Consider the following 18,631-nt stretch of genomic DNA (forward strand, 5'->3'; position numbering starts at 1 on the left):
TTATGTTTATTATTTATCCAATAGTTTAATTTATTACATTATAACATTTTTTATAAATTTGAGGTTTGGGTCTCCTTTAAAATGAAAAAATGGCTTTTGTTTTTTAAAAGAAATACACCTTGTGTGCATAAATACTGATTTTTAGAGACAAATGTAAATGATTTAAACATGCAACCAACCATGTCTTTAAAATAAGCACGTTTGTGAAATGAAAACAAATAGACCAGTTGACATTTCTTTTAAACTTGTTTTTTAAAAGACACATGTTTTTTGGTAACAGGACTGAGAAAAATGCATCCATCTCCCACTTTGAAACCTTTTAAAAAATAAAATAAAGTTACCTGAGATTGACCAATATACATTTTGAACAGTGAAATATGTGTTTTATTAGAATCAGTGTTGAAAAAAGATAAAAAATGTGTTTAATTTTTAAAAGTTACAACAGGCAAATGTCACCCATTCGGTGGAATGGCCCGGGACGACTAAGGGTCTGGAGCAGGTCACTGTCCATGGTACGAGATGATGCAACCAGAATAAAAGTGCATGTTTAGAAGGGTTTTATAATCACTATATATACACATATATACATAAAAAAATAACATGCATAAAAATAACAACAAAAAGGGAACCTTTTTACATTTACTGTAGTTTGAAGTGTATTGTAAAATCCTACGAGAGCAAAGAAGGAGGGATCGACGAGTACCTCAGTGCTTAGAAACTGGGCTAGACTCTACTGCGGTTTAAAAACCCGCTGTCAGCCCCAACACCAGGTAGCACTCTACACACATGCCAAAACATGCTTAGAGGGATAGTTTATCCAAGAATAAGATTCTGTCATCATTTACTCACAAAAGCAGATAGAGCAACCACTGACTACAGGAGAAATTACTACACTATATGAGAAAAAATAGTGGTAGTCAATGGTTTCTTTGTCTGCTTTGTTACAAACATTCTTCAGAATATCATAGTTTGTGTTCAGCAGAACAAACCCACTTATACAGGTTTAGAAACACTTGAGGCTGAGTAAATGATGACAAAATTTTCATTTTTGTGTGTAATCCCTTTAATGGTTATTTCTAGCCTGTCAAGCCAGACCCAGACCCACATCAAGATGCGGCAAATAAAAATGTGCTGCCGCTGGGGTGCGTGTTTCATTACTTTATCAGTAATGTGAACAATTTACACTAAGGTTGATCAATGTTATTCGCTGTTATGCGTTTGAATGAATTTGAATGGTTGATCAATGTTTTCGTTTCACTAGTGTTTGTAAGAGGCTTTTCAATAGTTGCAAAATTATACTTTCGGTTTCTTCAAACGCTTGTATGAGAGTGGATACATATCATAAGTAAGTTAATTCTCTCTCTCTCTCTCTCTCTCTCTCTCTCTCTCTCTCTCTCTCTCTCTCTCTCTCTCTCTCTCTCTCTCTCTCTCTCTCTCTCTCTCTCTCTCTCTCTCTCTCTCTCTCGTGTGAGTAAGCGTGTGCGAAAGGAATTGCGTGTCTCATGGAAGTAATCCTGTCTCCTTCTCATCCTCAGTTTGTATCTTAGGTTTGAAGCTGTGATCAGTAGGCTATAGCCTAGGCTATGGCAACAATAATGAATTACGCGATTTCTATACTGATGTTATGTGCGGCGGGGCGTTTACTGGATTCCCGTGAAATGAACGGTAAGACAATAGAAGGTACAATAGAAGCTTTCATGTAGTATTTATCGTTTTATTCTGGAATCAATTGATGTAGCCTGCGGTTTATAATGGGGACTTTTCATTATATAGCAGAACTTTAACACTTGACCACTGTAAAGCGACTACAAAGATAGAGATGCCATGATTGAGTTTACCCAAAGTTAAGAATGAGCCTGATAAACTTTTGCTGCTGCTCCTTACACGTGCAACTAGTTGTTGTTTTGTTTGTTTGTTTTTACAGTAAGTTAGCCTATAACATTGTGGTTTGTGTTCTTCAGAATGTACCACATACAAGAAACTGCTAAAATGTGATACCTCCAAAGCGTTTACATACCGGGTGCCTCAAGGCATGGCAGTTTATCTGAGAGATCGCCATTGCGAACATGGATGGTATGATATGGTGGGCACGCCTTTTTGTTTTCTTTAGGAGACACATACAAGCAAATATGTTTAAGATGGTTTTGTAATGATTCATTTTTCTTTTGTGCGTAGAATGGAACGCTTATTGCGGACTCAACTATCGCTGCTCATGAGAACCTGACATTGAGCACCTGTGCAAGCCTTCAATGGCAACTTCACTGTGACAACATTCAGGTAATAGCAACTAATGTGTATCTGGCTGTGTGTATTTAAGCATAAATACATTGCATAAACTCCAGTATCACTTTAAATGGGCAGGTGTAGGTATAATTATATTATTTTGTTCCCTTAGGATTGCTGGATTATTAATTATACAGGTAAGCACCGCAAGTTATCACACCATAAATGCTATCTATAAAAAGTTTCAGGCCTGTTTATTAGAACAGCCAATTCAATTGTTAATTGAGTCATTTTATGCACTTACCATCAACATGAAAGGAGATGTTAGGCATAAGAATAGCATTTTGTAACCATTTCATTATATGCCGATACATTGCAGTTGATAATGAATTGTTACTGAGTAAAATATTTCCTTTTTATGGTTTTTCAGCATACATAATGCGCATTTGTGTGTGTTTGTTTAAAGTGCAACATCAAGCAGCACAAAAATCTCTGTCAGGAAATTACACATTTACAGTAGACAAAGAAAGTGGTAAGATAAACTTCTTAGCTAAACTCCACCTTTAACTTTTTCTTTATTTTATTATAAGCACGCCGCTCTCTTGTCATGTTTGTTTCAGCAAATTCTCCCAACTGGCTAATTGCTGTAATTGTGGGGAGTGTGATATTTGTTACCATCCTGTCTCTTATCATTTGGTTATTTTGGAGAAAATGTTTCAAGTAAGTTCCTGTTATAAATGTCTGTGTTCAGTATTACTGTTGTTGATAGTGGGATGTACTAATGATATTACTATATCTGGCATAACCCTTGGCCTTGTTTTGTATTTCTGCCCTGTCCTTGTGTTTGGCTGTGTTGTTTTCTACTGGTTGCCTTTGGGTCTTTATCTTTTAGTTTTGTTTTCTCTGCTTCTCTTCTGTTTTCTCCAGGAGGACTCCCACTGCATTCAGCCCTGGTCTCGCTCTCAATCGCTGACCACGGCTCTCCTTCTCTGCCCCTTCTTCACGTGCCACCTGAGCGCCGCCAGCCTTTTGGGGATTCCAAATGCAAAATCATCCAATGTAAAACCATCCAATGTATATTTGTCATTCTGAATATGACAAGCATGGACATGCATACTTTTTATACTTCTTCCTTTTATATTAATTTAGAAAAAATAAGATACTTATGTGTGTTTGTCAAATGGTAGACATATGAACTTGGAAATAAATGTCAAAGACTTATATATATTATAACAGTGTTAAATTAGATTTTCCATTTCTATTTCCACCATGAACATTTCCTTGTCCGCTGTAGAGTAATGCAGGGGGTCTTTAGAGAGGTTGTTAAGCCAGCCTATGAGTCTCATCTCTGATTGGCAGGAATTATGTCATATTGTAACGCTGAGTTGTGTTGGGCGGGTATGGGCGCAAGCAAACTAGACCTTGCTCTGATCACTATCGTTTGTGTTATAGTAGGCCTAGAGCAGATGATTGCATGTTGTGTATTTTTATTTTATTTTATTTTTTTGGTTATGTTATGCATGTTTAAACAAGTTTAGTGCTGTAGAAAATAATTTCCGTTTTGGGGACAATAAAGTTAAAGTAAAGTATCAGCAAACAATTCTCATGATGCCAGATAGTGATCAATGCCTGCCAAATCATGTCCTGACCCTATCCCACTCTCACTGCTTCAGTTCTTAATTTCTGTTTGCACTCTATTGTTAAACACTGTTTTTAATACTAACACCATTAAAAACAGTGTTAAATAGTATTTAAATTAGAGAAATTAATCAACACACAATTGCTGATTAAATTGTTTTAGGGTACTTTAACCGAAATGTTAGCCTATTAGTTTGATTTTTACTTTCATTGAGGATTTATTTTTATTATAAATATTTGCATTCTAGTATAGTTATTTTTTATTTCGTTTCCACTTTTATTACAATTGTCAATTTCTGGTTCAGCTTAGTTTTTTTTTATTTTTTAGTATTAGCTTTTAGTGTGTAGGGGTGGGACTATGGGAGGAGCCTATAGGGGCATTTAAGGCCTAAATCAGGGGGGAAACCAGTAAATTCCCGATGTCATGTCCCAGGCACTTCAATGTCAAGGCAGAACAGAGGCTTCCGTTTTTTGTGTGTGTGTGTTTTCTCACGTATCCGTAGGCCTATATTCTCCTCATCTTGGTCTATGACTAAATTAAAATTTAACCTTGGCTTAAAATTCTGTGAACGTAAAAATTACGAAACAATGTTCCGTTAAAGCGTAAAAGTAGGCTATTGCCTTTGCAAACTTGTTTCCGCCACGGAATAAAAAAAAATGTGACTTTTTATTTTCACAATTCATTTAGACTATATCACAGAAATAAACTCGCAATTGCTATTTATAAAGAACAATTCTATTGTTTTATTCATGGCGCAAAGAAGCTTCAATGTAGGCTACAACTGTCAATTTGAGTAAAATGATTTTAGGCCTAACTATTCAAAATAATTCAGCTAGGAGATAAATGGATTGCTAATCCATTTTTAATAACGCTAATTTATCTTGTGTATAGGCTATTATATCGAAGCTTTTGGTCGTTGTGCCAACAATCAGTTTATATTTCGTCAACGCCGTCATGTGTAAAATTAAATGGATAATACAAATTCATTGTTTATAGTAATTTCACATAACAGAAAGGCATATTTACATATAGACCAAGACAAAACCATTATATACACTCTAAAAAATGCTGGGTTAAAAACAACCCAAGTTGGGTTGAAAATGCACCGACCCAACAATTGGGTTGTTTTAACCCAATGGTTGAGTTGTTCTTACCCAGCAATTGGGTTGTCTTAAGCAACATTTAACCCAACCACTGGGTTAAAACAACTCAACCACTGGGTTAAAACAACTCAACCATTGGGTTAAAACAACTCAATTGTTGGGTCGGTGCATTTTCAACCCAACTTGGGTTGTTTTTAACCCAGCATTTTTTAGAGTGTAGCCTATAGCCAACTGAATTTACTCCAAAGACCCAAGGGTTAGTCTTTCAGTAGGCTATTTATCTGAAGAATAGTGCTAACACAGGCTACTCGGCTTAGGGCAAACAAGAAACTCACAAAAGTAAACTCTCAGAAAAAAAGGTAGAGTGCTGTCACTGAGGCGGTACCCCAAGGTAAAAAAACGAAAATATACTAGTATGTACCTTTAAGGTAGGCCTACTACTATGTTCCTTTAAGGTACTAATTTGCACTCTAAAAGTACTAATATGTAGCATTTAGGGGTGAGTAAGCTACAAAGATGTAGCCTACCTTTTCACTTTCCTTTTCACGTCAAAAACTGCTGAGCGTAGGCTATCTGTGATGGAGAAATCACACTTTCACTAATTCGCGCATATAACTAAATGCATGGCTAAAATATTGTATCATTGAAGGTGTGCGTATAGCCTATGATGGGTGACATAAAGGACGACCACACAGTTTGCCTGCTAAACTCTAATTTTATTCAGTATAGGCTACTAATCTAATATTTAAGCACATCACTGGGGTTTTTGTTATAACATAGACCAGGAGGTGGCTAATTCGTACGACTTCGATTTATGTTTAATCGCGTATTTCACGAGTTGCCCAGTTCGCCTTATATTCGTAGCTTCTTCGATAATAAAATTAAGGAAGTGTCCTACAAAATACTTCGTAGAATTTATCCTTAAGCCCGTTTTGGAAAGATGGAAGTTAAATATTTCATACCTGAATTTTGTGCACTAGAAGAAGAAAAAAACTATTTTGCATCATTTTTCACTGCATTTACTCAGGATTATTTTGGAAAGATTTCAAGTGTATGATGGAAATGTGTGTATTCGATGTCCTTTTTTATACTCAGAAAGATAATTTGGAATGCAAAGAACATATAGGCTACAGTTATTGATTTTATTAGGAAAACATAATATAGGCCTACATAAAAAAATAAGTGGGCTCAATGTAAATCAATTTTTTCCTTTTTTAGGCTAAATGAATTTAAATTATATGTAAAACTTTTTGTAACAAACGGAAAGAAAAAAACATGCAATGCTTTGAAAGCACTGGACTTTGTTTTTTGTTTTGTTTTGTTTTTTGTTATTTTTCTTCTTTCATTTTCCTGGCAGCTAATGTTATTGTGATTTTATAAATATGAAATTTCTCTTGTTCTCATGGCACTGAATAATAAATTAAATAAATCAATTGTACCTTCGAAATGAACCGCAACGACGCCCCTAGACCCGTAACTGCATTCTCTCAATCGTCCTATACGAATTCGTAAGAATTAGCCACCTCGTAAAATACGTATGAATTGGTCGTGATATAGCGTTGCATTAACAGACAAAAGAAACAAGGTGAAAAGACAAAAAGCCTACTCGTTACACCAACAGGTCTTTTATTTAGCCTACGGGTCCTGCTGAATCCTCTCCTAGTTTCCCTCATCCCGAGAGCTGCCCGCTTTGGATTCGGGACCTCTATAGCAGATCCAAATGCCCTCCATCCTTTTGATGAACCTTTCCTTGGTCTGAAAAATAAGATTAGCAAAGTTTACTATTGAGTAAAAAATCTCCAGGTGTCCTTGCATGTTTTAAAATGAAAACTATTACAGTTTCAAACCATTGAGCTTTTCAGTGTCAATACTATATTTTTATTTTAAAAAAGTTTTATTTTTTAAACTTATAGGCCTATTTTACAGTGTCCTTGTTACATATTACATGTCCTTACCATAGTAATAACAATAAATTATGGATAATTACATGCAACTAACCCACAACCAAACCACAATCCTACTCTAATCCTATACTTGTGTAGGCCTTAATTATCACGCAGATTAATTGATTAAAATAAACCATTTTAAAAGAGCAGGCTTTTGACAAGGATGCCACAAAGAACCTCAAATATGGAAAAAAAACTTCTAATTGAATACATTTCTGACCCTGATGGGTAACATTTACCTCTAAATAACAAGTAATAACAAACCAATATTACAAATTAAAGCTGCAATTTTAACCAGCCAGCAATGACATGTGGGGCCCAGATGAGGGCTTTATTTGTGGTACATGTGGGCCCCATTATGAGCTTGCACCCGTGATCCACATTGGGGCAAGCTGTGGAAGCCCAGACATACTAAAAGTGGGTATGTATAATATGTATGTATAATACGCCATAAAGTGCGTATCATATGCACGCGAAAAACAGCGTGGCATTGACACGCCAAAATGAGCTTTGGCGTATATATTCCACGACATTGCACACTCGTACTATTTATACGCATTTTCGTGGATGCTCCTTTTTCTTTTTGGGCTCTTTGCAGCCCTCGCCTCTCCACAGAGAAGATGCCAACTGAACATTTCTTTGACTGAGTTAAACTGAAAATAAATAGCCTGACAAAAACAAAAATTCAACTCATTCCACTCACTGGGGCTTAGATCTGCCCTGCTCAAGAATTTATTTAATCTACAAACCCTGTGTTTATGCTGATTGGCCAACAACAGGAACACCCTTTGTCTGCATTCACTTTGAGAGGAAACAAGCTTTCCAATAAGGTATAAAATGACATACTTTAGTCATTTTAAACCATTTCAAAAACCAATACCGATATTTACCCATGTTGAATTTTAAAGCCAATATCGGCCGATAATATCGAGCATCCCTAGTTTTTTGTCTAAATATGTGTTTCTGCCCCAAGGGACAGGCATCTGGGACTGGGCTATTATTTGAAGTGTTACTGTAGGCCTGCAACCTTTCTGAGAGTCCACTAATCAGCATAATTCAACACAGAGTAAAGTTTGATCTCTTTTGATGTTTTTTACATTTGTGGGAAGTTACATTTTTCAGTTACTGCACGACTAACAAAAATGACTGATGGATTGTTTTGGCTATGCAATGTTTGTTCTTTAGTGACTAGCCTGTATTAAGTTACAATTACTCAATCTCAACATGCTTGATTAGCCTACATGTAGAGTTACTAAAAGTTACTAAAAATTGTACAGTAAGTAATTACATAACTCAATAGGCCTAAATAGTTACCTTGTGCCTCTGCCATGAAGGACCTGTGTGTTCCCAGTTCACACTAAGCACATGAGCCATGCAGAATATATGTGTTCCCAGTTCAAACCTAACTTAGCACATAAATATGCCATGCAGAACCCATATATGACCCATTTATGTGTTCCCAGATCAAACCCATGCCCACTCGGCCCATAAATATGCCATTCAATACACATATGTGTTCCCAGCTCAAACCCATGCCCACTCGGCCCATAAATATGCCCTTCAATACACATATGTGTTCCCAGCTCAAACCCATGCCCACTCGGCCCATAAATATGCCATTCAATACACATATGTGTTCCCAGCTCAAACCCATGCCCACTCGGCCCATAAATATGCCATTCAATACACATATGTGTTCCCAGCTCAAACCCATGCCCACTCTGCCCATAAATATGCCATTCAATACACATATGTGTTCCCAGCTCAAACCCATGCCCACTCTGCCCATAAATATGCCATTCAATACCCATATATGTGTTCCCAGCTCAAACCCATGCCCACTTGGACCATAAATATGCCATTCAAGACCCATATATGTGTTCCCAGTTCAAACCTATGCCCACTTGGACCATAAATATGCCATTCAATACCCATATATGTGTTCCCAGTTCAAACCTATGCCCACGTGGCCCATAAATAAACCATGCAGGACCCATATATGTGTTCCCAGTTCAAACACACGCCCACTTGGCTCAACATTTTTTTATGCAGAACCCATATATGCATTCCCAGTTCAAAGCCTTGCCCACTCGGCCCATAAATGTGCCATTCAAGATCCATATGTGTTCCCAGTTCAAACCCATGCCCACTTGGTCCATAAATATGCTATGCAGGACCCATATATGTGTTCTCATTTCAAACCCAAGCCCACTTGGACCATAAATATGCCATTCAAGACCCATATATGTGTTCGAAGATCAAATCCATGCCCACTTGGCCCATAAATATGCTATGCAGGACCCATATATGTGTTCTCAGTTCAAACCCATGCCCAATTGGCCCATGCCTGTCGCTTATGGGCGACTGACCATGTAATCAGCTCAGTATGGGCTTCCTATGTGGGACTCATACTACAAAACCTATATGGGACCCGCTGATTTCACCCAGCCAAAGCCCATGCCCACTCAGTAACAATGGAACCCGTACTTAACCCATCTGGGCCCTACATGTCATTGCTGGCGGCACCGACCCTTTACTAGCGACCATCTCATGAGAGAGCACACAAATTACAGGGTTAGCTATTCAGGATAATGCTGTACCTAATACACACTGAGGACTGATGGGTAGACCATATTGAACACCAGAGGTGTCAAAAGTACTCGCATTCATTACTCAAGTGGAAGTATAGATACTAGGGTTTAAAAATACTTCTGTAGAAGTTGAAGTATCAACTCAAGCTTTTTACTTAAAGGGTTACTTCAGCGATTAGCATATGGCTTTGTATCAGTAGAAACCCTGGAGAATATTCAAATTATTGTGCTTTCCCCCCTCATATCTCCCTGAGACAAGAGATTTATGCATTTTATTTCTGGAAAAATTCCTCCTATGATGCAAAATGACGATTTTTGCATCATAGGAGGAATGTTTGCCCAGAGGCTAAAGACTACAGCCAGCAGAGGGAGCTATTTCCGCATGTTTTGAATCTGCGCATGGGGGATGGGAGATAACACTCAGCTGGCAGGGAGAGCTCAGCTTGCAGACAGGATCATTTAAACGGAGCTATGGTGAGCAATGTAAGTCTTTTAACTTCTCAAATTCATTTCTATGAAAGTTAAGCTTGCAAAGGCATGAACTGAAACGCGTGCCAGACTGAACTCGCGTTGTGAATGTATGCCGCGAGTGTAGTCGCGATTACCTCAGCTCTCATCACTCCTGCAGTTAGTGCTCAGGGCTGTGATACTCGCGCGGTGACTCACTCATTATATTGAACAGACACGTTCAGTTTTTAATTATAGTGTCTTCTCTAACTCAGTCACAGTAATGAAGTTGGTGGTGTTGGGAATGGCCTCACAGGGCAGCGAAGCATTCTGGGAATTGTAGTCTTTCATCCCCATGGGACAAAAATACATTTTCTGTCTTTTCTCAGTCTAGAAGACACCAAATTCAAAAATAATTTCACATTTCTACTGCATTGATGACCCAGTTTAAATACAGATTCATCTTCCCAGCGCTGAAGTACCCCTTTAGGTAAAAGTGTAAAAGTACTGGTTTCAAAACTAATTAAAGTATAAAAGTAAAAGTAATGTAAGGAAAAAAATGCCATTAAAGACAAAAGCTGAGGCCACACCACAGGGGCCTATAGTGTACTACCCCACCTCCTCAAGAAAAACACTTTTCTAAAGGCCATGCTGACTATAATGTTATATTAAAATGTTAATGTTGAAAAATTTGGGAGGCACTGGCTACTACCTGTTTCAGCCGCATATATACCCATTGAAAATGAATGCATTTTAGTACAATGGAAATATACCATTATGTGTACTGCTGCTGAGCATTAACATGTGTTTCCTGAAGCGGAAGATATGATGACTAGTTGCCTATAAGTAATGTTATCAATAACCTTTATTGGAATGTAAATGTAGGCTACATGTGTGATCAGTGTTGCCAGATTGACGACGCTTTAGAGCCCTACGGGCCCTGACTTTTTTTACACCCCTAAACTCATACCCACTGTCGGCCGCCGACTGCTTGGTTGTCACTTTTTAAAAAAATTAACAAACAAACAAATTATCCAAACATTTTTCTAAATTAACTTTAATAAAGAAACTAAACGAAATATAACTACTTGGACATTACAAACAAAGCTGAACTATTTCAATGACTGCAGGAGTGTGTCATAGGATTGTGCAGGGCCTGTGCAGGGCTCAAAGAATATATAGTAAAATGCAATTTATTCCTTTGATCAAAGCTGAATTCATCATCATTACTCCAGTCTTCAGTGTCACATGATCCTTCACTAATCATTCTAATATGAGGATCTGATGATCAACACACATTTATGATTATCAGTTGTGCTGCTCATGGTGATGCTTAAATTTTGTGGAAACCATCTAAACATTTGTGGTAAAATTAAAAAAGAGAGAAATTAATACTTTTATTGATCAGACATGCATTTAATCGATCAAAAGTGATATTGTTAATATCACAAAAGAAAGATAATAATTTATTTTAAAAAATGCAAATAAATGCTGTCCATTGAACTTTCTATTCATCAAAGAATCCTGAAAAATAAAATGTATCATGGTTTCCACAACATTTTAAAGCAGCTGTTTTCAACACAGATAATAATCATAAATGTTTCTTGATTATAAAATCCTCATATGAGAATGATTAGTGAAGGATCATGTGACACTGAAGACTGAAGTAATGATAAATTCAGCTTTGATCACATAGGAAAAAAGCTGTTTTAATTTGTAATAATATTTCACAATAATATTTATTATTAATAATAATAATAATAATAATAATAATAATAATAATAATAATTTTTCTGTTTGAACTATTTTTGATTAAATAAATGCAGCCTTGGTGAGCAGAAGATACTAAACATTAAAAAAGCTGCATTATTCATATGCTACTTTATTGTCAATAAATAGCCTACATTGAGATGGCTTGAAAAACACACATAAAGCATATATTGTCGCACTCGTCTGATTGTCTTCGTCACGTTTCATCACTCATAACGATTGTTTTCCTTCAGCTGCAGCTCCAGGGTATTACTTCTACGAATCCGCTTTTGAGAGCGCCCTCCTCATATTTAGATGCGAATAAAATGACAGCAGGTCATGCATAGATTAATTTTTGTCTCTGATTTTAAATCTTAATGTATTCACATTGGTTTCTATGTAAATACACTTGCCCGTGCCGTGACCTCAAAAAGCGCTCTATCAACCGAGATTAGAGAAGGCTGTCTTTAGCGTCCCTGTTAATTTGGCCGTCGCCGCGCAGGGTAACGCTGGTTCGAATCCCGCTCAGAGCGGGTCGACTAGAATCGGTGAGACCCAGTAAAAGTGCGGGGGACGAAAATACATTTTATTAAAAGTGAGGGGGACACGTCCCCCCCCCCCCCCCCCCGTAATCTACGCCCATGCCACTGCCAAAATGCGTAATTCATTGATACTGTAATAATCCGCCAAAAAAACAACAACAACAACAACAACAACAATGCGCTTAGCTTTGCTCTGACAAAACTACAGTAACGTTACCCTTTTGAAGTTCATAGAACATGCACTTAGCCCAGTCAAAACTGATTCATCATTGATTCAAACCTCTTTCAGCAGCTGTTGGGGTTGCTAGTTGCAGATGTCCTGAGTGTGTATATTATGATGGACAGGAATCATGATTAGCCTATATTTATAAAGAGTCGTCGAGTAACAGGTGTAATCCACGTTTAAGAGTTGGTTATTCTCCCAATCCATACTGTAGAAACGGCTTGTGTATACTGTATGTATGCCACTTTAGCATAGCGATCACTTGAATATACATCTACGACGAGTTATCGCGCTAAAAACCTGGCTGTCATGAATGAGCGCGTCTGCCTCCTGATCGCTGATTGACCCGCCCAATCTGTCAGCACCATGTGTGATTTGTGCTTTGAGTCATGTGCAGGCGATGGAGCGTAGTAATTAGGGTGTTGGTTTGGTATATGTTTACACTTCTCATCCAACCACACAATCAAATTCACACTATCAGGATGACGTGATTTATCTGCATTTTTTTTAAGCAAGATTAAATGAAAGAGTAACGAGGCTATTTTTAAAAAGTAAGGAGTAGAAAGTACAGATAATTGCGTGAAAATGTAAGGAGTAGAAGTAAAAAGTAGGCAGAAAAATAAAAAAAATGAATTCAAGCAAAGCGGCAGTCAGAAAGCGAGGAACTGATAAGAGTTGGGTCTCTTATCTAATTTGATTTATGTGGCGAGAGCTTTTTTGATACTGTTGATAGTGTCAGTTTTACTTTAAATACTGACAGACACACACACACACACACACACACACACACACACACACTGCTAGGCATCTCCTACTCTCACAACAAACCACGAAATGCACTATGAATGCACTGCTGTGGGTGTTTGCAGTTAAGAACCGTAAGAACACAACACATAGGAAGAGATACTTAAATCTGAAAAACCACATCCTCAGGCTTCTGTATTTTCGTCACTTGCTTGTTCGGATTTCCGTAGATTGTAGGCACCGTCATTTGAGCATACACATTCGTGTGCGTGATTGTGAGGAGTTGTAGGCTGCACTTATTGATGTGAATTTTTTTTAGTGAGAGAGTGATATTTTAAAATGTCAAAATAAATTTGACCATGGAGGAGTTAAGGAAACGTCACTTGTCTACAAAAATTATAGCTAAATTGTGACCCTGTCTGTGAAAACCCTCCTAAAGTCATTTTTTTGTGATTCACTGTTTTCTACATAAAATCATCCTACATAATGTAAAGAACATTCTGTTAAAATATAACCTTGATATCTCTAATATTAACTGAGTATGGTTATGTCAAAGATTTGCAGAATTTCAGGCTCAGAAAATCATGTTTTTGAGAAATTCCAATGTAAACACAAGCTTATTTTTTAAAACTGCAACACATTTGATGCATAATTATCCTGAATATTAGCCATATACCACATTAAAGCTGAGATTCTCCCATTTTCAGCGATATATGACACATTTATGGGAAAAGTCTTAAAGTTTTGTAAAACAGGCCTATTTATTATGAAGCGTATGTCCAAAAAGCCCAAAAACATTCAAACGAATTGGGGGTACAAGAGCTTGATTGTAGCAACAATTACCAAGTCAATTAATTGAAATTATTTGTATAACTTTATTAATACAATTAAATATCCATGGAAAAAGTCATTAATATATAAAACAATTAATATTGTAAACCGGCCCTAAACAGTGCATTTAAGTGCATTGGGCTATAAGAATAAGGGGTACGGCTGTTGAGTATTTATTTATTTTTTATTTTTTGAAATTAAACTGTCATACAAATACCCAGACTGTATGCATACCCAAAATTATTTGTATACCTGCAATGGTGGTGTTGCTTTGTGCCAAGCTATATCTGATATACAGTAAACTCATATACTGGGGGACTATTAATATATTGGGGACTATTAATTTATGAATATCATAATGATTGATCGATAGCATGTCAGCTCCCATTGTGCTGAGATGAATTATACTTATCTTGATTGTCTATTTTAACATTACACAATACGTTTCAAATATTTAAGTATATTGTACAATCTTTTGCCTAGTCTTATTAAAAGGACTTCTGTTAATAAACTCTGATAAGACCCTCCATGCCTTGAAGTTATTTACATTTTAAAACTTTAAAGTTTTCCATTATTTTAAAGCGCTGAGAAATTAATGCCTTAAATAATTCAAATATATTTCTTCTAGCTGATTTGCTTATTTAAAATATATCTGTGAACATCAAACATATGATGGTAAAAATCTAAATGTGCTAGGCTCATAGGCTCCATCAAGGAAAGTGCCAAGAACATGAATTATGATAGAGGCACACTTCAAACACTGTTTGCTGTTAATAATAATAATAATAATAATAATAATAATAAATTTTATTTATAATGGACTTTATATTAAACAAAATCTCAAAGTGCTACAGAATTTAAAAACAAAAACAAAACAATCAACAACAATAAATAAATAAAACCGAAAAATAAAATAAAATAAATTAAACAAGTAGCAAGTCAATTAAAAGCTCTGCTAAAAAGGTGGGTTTTAAGACCACGCTTAAAAGTATCTATAGTCTGTGGAGTCCGCAGGTGGTCAGGGAGAGCATTCCACAGACTGGGGGCTGAAGAGCAGAAGGCCCGATCCCCCATAGTACGGAGATTGGCTGTGGGAGTTTTGAGGCGATACAGCGAAACAGAGCGGAGGTTACGAGTGGCTGTTTGTGTGGTGAGGAGTTCCTTGAGATAGGAGGGAGCATCACCATGGATGCACTGGTGGGTAAGGAGAGAGATCTTGTACTCGATCCTGAACGACACAGGAAGCCAGTGGAGTGATTTTAGAATGGGGGTGATATGGTCGTATTTGCGCACCCTCATGAGGATCCTAGCAGCGCTGTTCTGAATACACTGCAGCCTCTGGAGATTTTTGCTAGGGATGCCAATAAGGAGCGCATTGCAGTAGTCCAGCCTGGAGGAGATAAAGGCATGGACAAGCTTCTCCGCATCAGCCAGCGATAGAATGGGACGAAGTTTGGCAATGTTTCTGAGGTGGAAGAAGGAGGTCTTACACAGGTGTTTGATGTGCGCTTCAAAAGTAAGCTGTGATTCCATTCTGACCCCCAGATTCGTGACTGAAGTGGAAAGAGGAATGACCTGATCAGAGAAAGCAATGCTGGTGATAACAGACTTCTGGACCTGAAGTGGAGTGCCGACTAGGATAGCTTCAGTTTTGGAGCTGTTTAGCTGCAGAAAGTTTTGCTTCATCCACGCCTTTATCTCATCCAGGCAAGTGATCAAAGTGGATGGTGTGAGGTCAGCAGAGGGAGATGAACTTGTCCTAAAGTAAAGTTGAGTGTCATCAGCATAGCAGTGAAAAGAAATCCCATGCCGGTTGATGAGACGGCCAAGGGGGAGCTGTTGTATGGCTGATTTAACCATAAAGCCACAGGATTACATTTTAAAGTGAATCACAAGATAAACAGGATTTAAGTGAAGCTTACTCACTGCGGTTTCTGGAATGATAGATGTGTGTGGAGTAATTGGAGCTGCTCTGAAACACCATAGCTATTTGTCAATGCCACTGTGCCTAAAGGTTTCAATTACTGTTAAAATTCCACAAGAGAAACAAATGATATCTATGTTGTGATGTTCTAGCGCTGAAATGTCTGGGGTTCGAAGAGACACAAATGACTCAAGATTTTGTGTCAAGGCATGGCTCATATTGCTATTTGGTTGTCAGGGCATAGCTAGGCAGTGTGATGTCTAAATGCTGAAGTTAAAAGAGACGACCTTCATTTGACACTTGAAAGAGCACAAACCAGCAAACGGATTATATCTAAACATCACAGCCCTGCTATGTTAATGACATGCAATTGATTTCAGTGCAAAGACATATTCACAAGGCACATAAAGGTATAGAATATCATAGTTCTAAAGGAGCTCATTGTAATGCAATGTGACAACATGCCCCACCTGGGATTTAAACCCTGTTTAGATCAGCATTAAAAAACGATCTCAACTGATATAATAATATCAGATTTGTCTAATTTTAAACAAATACAAAAAACAGAGATTAAAAATTAACAAGTTAAGATAACGTTCAGTGATATCTTCCAATATATACACTCACCTAAAGGATTATTAGGAGGAACACCACTAATACTGTGTTTGACCCCCTTTCGCCTTCAGAACTGCCTTAATTCTGGCATTGATTCAACAAGGTGCTGAAAGCATTCTTTAGAAATGTTGGCCCATATTGATAGGATAGCATCTTGCCGTTGATGGAGATTTGTGGGATGCACATCCAGAGCATGAAGCGCCCATTCCACCACATCCCAAAGATGCTCTATTGGGTTGAGATCTGGTGACTGTGTGGGGGCCATTTTAGTACAGTGAACTCATTGTCATGTTCAAGAAACCAATTTGAAATGATTCGAGCTTTGTAACATGGTGCATTGTCCTGTTGGAAGTAGCCATCCGAGGGTGGGTACATGGTAAAGGACCATAAAGGGTCATGAAGTCATAAATGGATGGACATGGTCAGAAACAATGCTCAGGTAGGCCGAGGCATTTAAACAATGCCCAATTGGCACTAAGGGGCCTAAAGTATGCCAAGAAAACATCTCCCACACCATTACACCACCACCACCAGCCTGCACAGTGGTAACAAGGCATGATGGATCCATGTTCTCATTCAAATTCTGACTCTACCATCTGAATGTCTATACAGAAATTGAGACTCATCAGACCAGGCAACATTTTTCCAGTCTCCAACTGTCCAATTTTGGTGATCTTGTGCAAACTGTTGCCTCTTTTTCCTATTTGTAGTGGAGATGAGTGCACCTGGTGGGGTCTTTTGCTGTTGTAGCCCATCCACCTCAAGGTTGTGCGTGTTGTGGCTTCACAAATGCTTTGCTCGGTTGTAACGAGTGGTTATTTCAGTCAAAGTTACTCTTCTATCAGCTTGAATCAGTCGGCCCATTCTCTTCTGACCTCTAGCATCAACAAGGCATTTTCACCCTCAGGACTTCCGCATACTGGATGTTTTTCCCTTTTCACGCCATTCTCTGTAAACCCTAGAACTGGTTGTGCATGAAAATCCCAGTAATTGAGCAGATTGTGAAATACTCAGACCGGCCCGTCTGGCACTAACAACCATGCCATGCTCAAAATTGCTTACATCAGTTTGGAGCGTGGCATGGTTGTTGGTGCCAGGCGGGCTGGTCTGAGTATTTCACAATCTGCCATGCCACGCTCAAAATTGCTTACATCAGATTGGAGTTCAGGAGATTGTCTTGACCAGGACCACACCCCTAAATGCATTGAAGTGTCACAACTGTCATGTGCTTGGTTGATAAGATAATTGCATTAATGAGAAATTGACCAGGTGTTCCTAATAATCCTTTAGGTGATTATATATATATATTAATTTTGGTGCAAATTATTTTCTAAATAGTGCTGATATGGCAACTACCCTACTAAATAGGCTACACTACGATTCGTCATGCTGGCATGTGTGGAAAGTGTTAAGCCTTGTGTTACAACTAACTTCACATTAGGTTGTGCCCCGCTCATCCCAATCCCTTTAACTGACACTAAAATAAAGCGGGGGAAAACGTCTCGGTTACGTATGCAACCCTCGTTCCCTGAAGGAGGGAACGGAGACATACGTCGTACTGATGAATTGGGATCCCTTCTGGGAACCCCTATCAGCTTCGAGATATAGAAAACGGGCCAATGAACATTGGTGTCCGTGCTTTGCATACCACTCCCCCCCCCACCCACCCGCTGCGCGGGTATAAAGTGGAAGCGATCGCCACGCACTGTTGTTTTTCACTGAGGAGCCGAACCCGTGGCTCGAACTGCAGTGATGGTACAGCAACTGTAGCGACAGGACGTACGTCTCCATTCCCTCCTTCAGGGAACGAGGGTTACATACGTAACCAAGACGTTCCCTTTCAGATGGTCACTACGACGTACGTCGTACCGACAAATTGGGATCCATATGGAAAACGCCACAGTTACTACCACTTCCAGCGCCCTGCGGGAGTCCCTTGGACCCCGTCACAACGGGCGGGGAATTTCCTGCAGGGAGAGTCACACTGCCATCCCACAAGACCCAATCAGTGGACTATTGGATAACGCTGGGAAAACGTGCCCCTGGAGGCCGCT

The 18,631-nt window shown here is 38.3% G+C and overlaps 1 long non-coding RNA gene across 2 annotated transcripts in view; it reads right to left on the reverse strand.

Moving 5' to 3' along the window:
- LOC137083121 (uncharacterized) overlaps positions 1–18,631 on the reverse strand; it is a 178,978-nt gene that overhangs the window by 37,459 nt on the left and 122,888 nt on the right. For both annotated transcript variants that reach the window (XR_010906458.1, XR_010906459.1), the window contains one exon: positions 6,572–6,720. This is a non-coding gene — a long non-coding RNA (uncharacterized lncRNA). The remainder of the gene's footprint in view (positions 1–6,571; positions 6,721–18,631) is intronic.

The sequence above is a fragment of the Pseudorasbora parva genome, chromosome 7 (assembly GCF_024679245.1).
Source record: "Pseudorasbora parva isolate DD20220531a chromosome 7, ASM2467924v1, whole genome shotgun sequence".
NCBI classification, from domain to species: domain Eukaryota; kingdom Metazoa; phylum Chordata; class Actinopteri; order Cypriniformes; family Gobionidae; genus Pseudorasbora; species Pseudorasbora parva.